This window comes from Arvicanthis niloticus, chromosome 4, assembly GCF_011762505.2.
Source record: "Arvicanthis niloticus isolate mArvNil1 chromosome 4, mArvNil1.pat.X, whole genome shotgun sequence".
NCBI lineage: Eukaryota > Metazoa > Chordata > Mammalia > Rodentia > Muridae > Arvicanthis > Arvicanthis niloticus.
Genome location: NC_047661.1, coordinates 84336179 through 84344768, shown reverse-complemented (window position 1 = coordinate 84344768; position 8590 = coordinate 84336179).

The window sequence follows — 8590 nt, the reverse complement described above, 5'->3', positions numbered from 1 at the left end:
GAGCAAAGCAGAAGCCCTAGTAACAGTTGTGAGTTCTTTGCCTGTTGGTCCTTGATGCTCAGACCAGGCATCAGTTGATAGGTAGATGTAGGACTGTACTCCAGTTGCTCTGCTGCAGGTTCTGCTTTATGGGTCCAGTGAGAGTCACACCCTTTCTCTGGTCTGGTAAGTTCTTCGGTCTTCTCTCCTGATTTTATTTTAATATATCCATGTGCCCAGATAGTCTCAGCTTACCCCACTAAATCTGTAGGGTGGCATATTTTCTAGCATCAAGAATAAGTCATTTATCAATCTGTGCTGTGCGGGTGATGCCAGATAGATGGTGCTTTGTGGCAGAAACCTCCTTTATCCTCAAAAAGAAGCCAAAAGCTGCTAGTAAAATAGAGTTAAGTCAATGCCTAAAAACCCCATGTTTTACACACTATAGAGTAACTTAGAGCAAAGCATAGCCTGATCTCAACAATCACTGTGTCTGTTTGTGTTTTAGAATAAAATCTGTGTCTACTGAGGCCTACAGGGAGCTGAAGGAATGCCCAGTTGGTAAGACTGAGGAGTTTGCAATAGCTGTCAAAGAGGCCTCAGTTTCTGTTCATGAAGTTGTCTCTATGCTCCTATGTTCCGGGGCCAGCTAGCTCCTCCTTCACTTCCCATTCAAACCTCTATGCTCAATAAAGATGTCACTGCAGTTTTGTGAAGTTTGCAGTCATCTTGGTAAAGTTGTTGTTAGGGGAAGAATGAAAAGCTATTGTTTCAAATAGTCTAAAGTTAAATTCAAGCTTCTGTTTGTACTTGAAACTGCCTCTGTGAGGCCTGGTGAGAAGAGCTGCAGGGTCCAGGGTCAAGAACAAATGAATGTCCAAAGTTAGTGTATTGATCACTGTGGGGATGACCTAATTGCAGCTGTGCTGGTCTCCAAGAAATATCCTCTTGGGGTCATCAGAGAAAATCTGGGGAATGGGTAGATTAAGCAGTACTGCTTAGCAGCTGGGGAGACAAGGCCTCAGAGTTAGAAATGACATGGGATAGACAAAACAAGCCTAGCTTCTATGTTCAGCTGAGCCACTTGGTGAGTCTTGATTTTCATTTAAAGACTAGAAAGGAATGGGCTGAGAGATGGCCTGGTGGGTGAAAGAGCTTGTTGAACAAGTATGAAGATCTGAGTTTGAGTTCTCAGAACTCACATGAAAGTCAGACTGTAGTGTGTGCATCAGTATCTCATTGCTTCTACAGGGAGACGGGATGTGAAGACAGGAGAGTTCCTGGGAGCCCGTGGGCCAGCTAGCATGATGGACAGAGGAAGCAACAAAAAAGCGATCCTGGGACAGGAGAGGGCACACATGCAAGGCTCTCCTCTGAAGACAGTGATAGATGGACAGGAATAGAGCAGACGTAAGGAAAGAGCTAGACAGAAAATAGAAGGAGTCTTGAGAATCCACGCACAGGAAAGAGAGGAAGAGGAAGAACAGGAGAAGGATGGGAACCAGAGTGAGGTCAAGAAAATGGTGATGGTCGCCAACACCTGTGATGTGGCAAGATGGATGCACAGCCTAGGGCAGGAGTTGACTTGAAGATCCTTGAAGCCTCCATTTGCGGTTCAAGGTGAGTTCTGAGTGTCACTAGCATTTATTCAGGATTAACTGAGACACAGAACAGATTTCTTTTGCCAAGCAGCAGAGCTAATACTTGTGGCCCCACAGTTGGCATGGATGGGTTTTCTCTGACCTCCCTCAGGGATTCATGGGAAGAGCAGAACTCCTGTCTGAGTTCTCCCACATGGCTGCTCGGAGGGACTGCACCCATTTCTTCTGTTTGCAGACGGCTGCAATGTGACACGCGCCACATAGAGCCTAGCAGACATTGATGTACAGTGTTAATATTAAGCTCTAAGTGGCTTCTGTGTGCTATCCAAAGTCAAGGAATAAAACTGAGCAAATGTGTTTCTTCTTTAAAAAAAATGGGTAGTTTTTCAAAGGGATAATTCAGAACTGCAGAGTCAGAGAATTATCTAATATCTAGAACCATCGTCTTGGTCATGGCAAGTGTGTTTGCTCCTTTTTCTTAGTGGAGTCAGGAAGAGGAAAGTCCTGGAAGGAAGACCCCGGGAGCCTGGGCAATCTCCCCCATGCCTTCAATTCCCCTTGCCTATAGAGCCAAGCTTGGTGTTCTAGTCAAGCTTAACCTCCATCTTCCATTTTACCCACTGGGTAAGAGGAAGTGCTATGAAGTCAAGCTTTCTGTAGCACCAGTTTCTCAGCCTTCTCATCTGAAAAATGGGATAAAAGTAGCTACTTTTTATTATTTTAAAGGCTAAGTGGATCTACATATGCAAAATTCTTAGATAGTCACATACCTGGGACAGTATGTACCTCAATCAATGCTGTTATTGTTGTTGTTATCATTTTCCCTGAGCATGCATATTCCCATGCAGCACAGCATGGCCTTCTTCACTCCTCTGGACCCAGCAGCCAAGATGTGTTCTCCTCTCTGTGGGCAAATGAAAGCTATGAGGCCCAGTGTGAGCCTGAGGAACTGCGTCAGCCTCCCTTGCTTCCTGTCCTCTAATAGAATAGAGAACATAGAATGTTCTGCAAAACCAAGGCTTTTTCAGAGTGTCTTGTGTTGTTCTCTCTTTTCTCTGCTATTATATAACTGTACAGGAAGTGTGTTGATATGTGTTTAATTTGTAGTTCTGTGGCTGAGAAGACAGGGATGTTGTCAGCCTGACAAAGGGTAGAACTCTCTTGATATGAATGACATTCCTCAGACAAAGATTCCTCAGACAGAGGCATAATTGCCATCTCTGCCTTTCTGTTCACCACAGCTGTCTCACAATCATAAGGCAGGACTTCAGAAGGAAAGGGATTTGAGCATGGTCTCTGGTGTGGCACATCCCTCGGTGGCTTGCTAGCCTTTAAATTCAAAGCTACTTCAGCTCAAGAAGTACATCATGGGGTAGGGTGAGCTGGGAGAAGGGTGAGAATCCACACAAGAAGGGAAAGGAAGGTCAAGCGATACAGGAAGTACTGAGGAGAATCTCTCTCTGATGATGGAGTCATAGTCTCCAAGTGACCAAGAAGGAAACATCAGGGGCAATTTTCACCCTCTTTTATCTCCAAGTTATGGCCACAAGATGTTCACTATGCCCACATTTGGGCAAAGAAACCCACAGACAGAAGAAGGAAGATATTTGCTTTTTATTTACAGCTTTCTCTATTCTTTTTTAATTAATATATATATATATATATATATATATATATATATATATATATATATACAGGATCTTACTATGTAGCCTAGGCTGGCCTGGAACCCATGATTCCCCTGCTTCAGCCTCCTGGAACTTGTAATCCTGACTTGGGATTACAGGCATGCACCACATTCTTGGTTTTAATTTTCCAAACGTGTATACAAAGTATTTTTTAGATTTTTTAGATGTCTGCAGATCTTAAAATGGCATATGATATACCTACATGTATGGATGTAATGCATTTATATAAAGGACTATCCCTACTCCATATTTCTTTGAAGTCTCTTGATCTAATCAGTCCTGTACACTGTGTATTATAGTACTTTTTCTGGGAAACACAGAAATGTTTATTTTTTTCCAGATGCATGGGAAACAACAGACCAAAGAAACAATTCTATCCATTTTGGTGAGTTTATTGGAGTTACTTGCATGAATGATTCTTAGACAGATACATCATAGGAAGACCCAGCTGAGCACCAACGATGTCTCCCTGAAGCTGCCTTACTGGAGTCCCTTGTGAAACTTTGATGCAGCTACACCACTGAAGGCACCTTCTCTCAAACATTGTTTACTAGTCACAGAACATCATGAAGGGGCCTCATGAGTCTTGTAAGCTTTGTGAGCTACTGAGTCTTATAAGTGCCTTGGGCCTCTTGAGCCTCCCTCTCCCCTCCAGGAGGGACGGTTTAAATTGGGAAGAAAGAGCTACATAACTGTGCTTTTGCAAACACCTCTCCCTAATGCTAAATGACTCTGGGACATTTGTTTTCTCCTAATAGTGCAAGGAAAGCTGTGAACTTGCTTAGCTTGGTGTCTTCTCCTGCCTAGAATTTTGCCCTTGTTGTTGTTGTTGTTGCTGCTGCTGCTGCTGCTGCTGCTGCTGCTGCTGCTGCTGCTGCTGCTGAAGCTTCTGGTGTTTTCTTTACACCCCCAGTATCTGGGGGAAGGGTATCACAGGAAGCAGTAGAGCTCAACAGACACCAGAATGGTGAAAGAGCAGACGAGAGAAGAGAGTAACCCATATGGTGGGTCAGGTCCCAGGAGAGGAGGACCAAGACCCGATTCTTGCTTTTCAATCACTGGGGGCTCTGTTTGAAGACTAGATTATAGGAGTTGGGGGTTCAGATATGGAACTGAGGGAACATTGAGGAGATGAGATAAGAGATAAGGGAGCCTGGAGTCAGGGTAGTTCTGCGGAAGCATCTTGGAAGAATCCCTTGAATGAAGCCTGACAAGACTTGATTGGGAGTTGACTGTGAGGAAGTGAGAACCCAAGGAATCCCTCCACTTTCCAAAACTGTAATAATGAATTGGTGAAAACTGGGTAAGAACAGGGCATGTGATGGTCACTGGTACTAAGACCTACTTTTGGACACGCTAAGCTTGGGATGTCTATAAGCTACCTAATAGGAGACTTAGGCACGTGAGGCCGATTTTCAATGGGCAGATTTAGTCTGCTATTGGTTGACTCAATTCACTATGCAAAAAAATTAATAATAATCAAGTCCTTAGCACACATACAATAAATACCTATTAAACACATTCTATTAGTTAGAGCTGAATGGAATAGCCATCTTTCTGTGACAAAAAAGGTCAAATATTGTTCAATTTCATACCACTTAGGCTCACATATCTGAAGTGTCAGAATTGTGAAGGACAAAGATGCATTAAGCATAATATATGCTCCCCAGGAGCTGACAGCTCCAAATGGGAGTAACACTTTCATTTAAGTCTAGTGACATAATAAGTACTTACATAATGGTGACTGTGTTCAGGCACTATAATAATCAGCTTCCAGCATGCAGTCATGTAATCATCACAATGGCTTTGCGAAGCAGAAATTGCCATTATTTCTTGAGAATAACTTGTTTAACCAAACCATAGTGGGTTAAAGATGGCTATATGTTTCTTTTAATCACTCACTCAGTGGAAATGAGTGGAGGCTATCCCACCGCTCTCCAAATTGGCTTTGATGGATGTAAGAGTTGTAAGAGATGCTAAGCAATCTTTCTTTCCTCATGGAAGACAGCTGCCATGTTAGAATCCTAACCACCTTGAAACCACCACACTGGGTGGAAGCCCAAGCACACTATGCATCAGGAGAGACACATGCAAAAGAGTGCTAAGGTGTCTGAATGAATTTAGTCAGCACCTGCTCGAACTGAAGACCAACCTTGTTGAAAACTGTAAAGAAATAAAACTGTTATCCTAAGCCATTGTGTTTTAAGGTAATTTTCTGTGGAACAATAGATAACTAACTATAATACAGTCAAAAGGTGGTCAAGCTGGGATTTGTACCTGGGCATCTGGTTCCATAGTCTACTCTCTGAACCATTACTCTCTTTTACCTTCTTAAGGTAAGGGTTACTTTTAATAAGCAACAGCGAATGCTTGGTCTATAAAATCTAGGTGTTTCTCTTTCCCAGAGTACTATTGACACACACCATAAAGGAATCAATATTCTCACCTAGCAGATATATTTGGAAGAAATTTCTACAACATCATGTACTACATCCACATAATCTCATCAGTAATACTATAAAATAAGTGATCATATTTTACCATTAGTACTCAAGAAGAAGTGATTGTGCAAATAAATAACCTCAAATGGAGTCACTTCCTAACAGCATGCACTTACTCAGTTTCTGTGGTGTAGAACCTGGGCACTGGTTAAGTGGACCCTCCCCTTAGAGTCTCCTGAGCTTTCACCCAAAGTGTCAGGTAAGCTGTGTTCCTTGCAGAAACCAAGCTCTTTCTTCAAGCTCACATGGTAAATTTCATGTCTCTCTGAGGCAATGCCAAAGCCCCTCTCTCTTGTGGCCATGCAATGCTTGCTTAGTGCTTCCGTGAGCAGCGTTCAGTTCTCTACCATGGGCCTCATGGTTTCCCTAGGTTCTTAGAAGATGACAGCTTTCTTCCTCAAGGAAAGCTGGAGACTCTCTTACTCCAGTTTGCTATTGTAATTTCATATCACAGGGTGATGTCATCTTGAGAATGACATGCATTACTTGTCGCTTCCTGTTGGATAGAAGCAAATCATAGGTCTCGCTTGTTCTCAGGGAGAGGTGATTAAGCAAATGCATAATTCATTGGGGGCTATCTTAGAGTGTTCTTTCATGGTGAGCTCTCCTTTTGCTTTTCATGAGTGTTATGCTTACACCCACTATATGGCCTCAGTATTCTGCAAGACCCACACTGGCCATATCACATGGAAAAAAGAAGGAAAAAGTGGCAGATCCAAATCAACTCCACAAGCACTAGAATGAGAGGGTAAGCATGCTGTGCACCGTGGTCTCTGCTGTTCTGCTGTCCAGTGAATCTTGGCTTCCAGATTTAGTCTTGACACTGCCATCCACCGTTGCATAATACTAGGGGAATGGTTTCAGGAGAATAGTTTCATTTTGTGATATTTTCCCTTTTTGTCAGTCCTCATCTATGCAGGGTGGCTAGACGGCATAATGTGTGCAAACGCTCACAGTGAACAGGAAAGCATGCAAGGCTTGGAGTAAGCTCAAAAGCCCAAGAAGCTCTTTCCAACTTCCCTTCTCTTCCGATTGTCCCTTCCACTCTCAGAATAGAACAGTTAACAGTAGGAAGACAAGGAGTCACAAAAGGCAGGCAAGGCAGAGTCCCTGGTACCCAAGGTGTGTAGTGCAGGCAGAAGCAGGCAAAGGAGAGGTTAGCATACAGGAAAGATGGGATGAATAAATGAGCAAGTGTGTGTGTGCGTGTGTGTATGTCCCAGTGATCTCTCTCACTCTTTCTCTACACACACACATACACACACACAAATAGTATGTTTGTATATACATATATACATAAATGTATAGCTATATTTACTGAACATATCTAGAAGCCATGTGTCCTACTTTGGTTTCTATTGCTGGGATAAAACACAGTCTAAAACAATCTGGGGAGAGGAAAGGGTTTATTTGACTTGTATGTCTCAGCTGCAGTCCTTTACTGAAGGAAATCAGAGCAGGAACAAGCAAGGCAGGTACTTGGAGGCAGAAACTGAAGCACTAGAGGAACAACACTACTTACTGACTTGCTCTTCCTGGCTTGCTCATATTTACTGCTTTATTGTAGACTCTAGAACCATCAATCCATGGGTGATATCACCCACCTAGGACTGGGTCCTCCCACATCAATCATTAATCAAGAAAATGTTCCCCACAGAGTTTCCTAAAGGTCAGTATGACAGAGACAGTTTCTCGGTTCTCTCTTCCCAGATTAAACTAAGCGGCAACCATGAGCATATGATAGATCAGACGCAGTTTTCAAATTTCACTCATTATTAAATGAAAATAGTACTCAGAGAAAAGATTGATTCCAGACTGAGACAGGAAAGATGAAAGATGATCTGAGCATGGAAATTAATAATAGTAGTATCAGATACAGCTCAGTGAACAAAATAGGAAGCATGGGGACTCACACTGATAAGAAGATGAAAGTTTGACAGTAAGGGCTGCAGAGATGGCTCAGCAGTTAAGAGCAATAGATGCTCTTCCAGAGGACCCCAGTTAAATTCTCGGTACCTGTGTTAAGTAGTTCATAGCTGACTATAAGTCTAACTCCAAGGGACTCAATGCTTTCTACCGGCCTACATTAATTGGTACAAGCTAGCACGTACACACACACACACACACACACACACACACACACACACACACTCACTCTAAAATAAAGTTATTTTAAAAACTAAAGTATGACAGACACCAAATCAATAAAGGTAGGATTGTGGAAATAGACCAAGCCTGGCGATTGGTATCATAAAATACTAAGAAATTACAGGCAAATAGGATGACTTTATGTTAGACAGCTTAGTTCACAATGTGACTGGGAACCAACCAGTTTGAAACAGGTCAGCATCCTATGCTGCCAATGGAACTTAGTGAGGAAGACAGTCACATCTGCTGGATTTTTGCCAAGAAACTTTAACTTCTCTCTACCAGATGGAAGCGGCAAACCCACCCATATGGAGAGGCACCATGGAGAAGGTAAGGCATGTGTTCTTCAGAGTGGTGAACAAATATAGATGACTGGAAAACTTCCAGGTAGAGAAGGCCACAGTGACATGGTCTTTAAGGATAGCATCCCTGATGGCATCCTGGGCCCCAGAGGAAAGGGTCATTGCTGAAGGTTCAGGTAGAGGTTGGGATATGGTTTGTGCTTGTCCTCTAAGGGCTTACGTCCCCAAACTTAATCTCCATTATGAGGCATTTGAGAGGGTAGAGGCTTAATGTGAATGTGATGTTTTAGACGTGAGGCTGATTAAATAAGGACTCCATGGTTCAGTATTACTAGCTACATAAGACGAGAGAGAAGCCAAAGGATATTTAC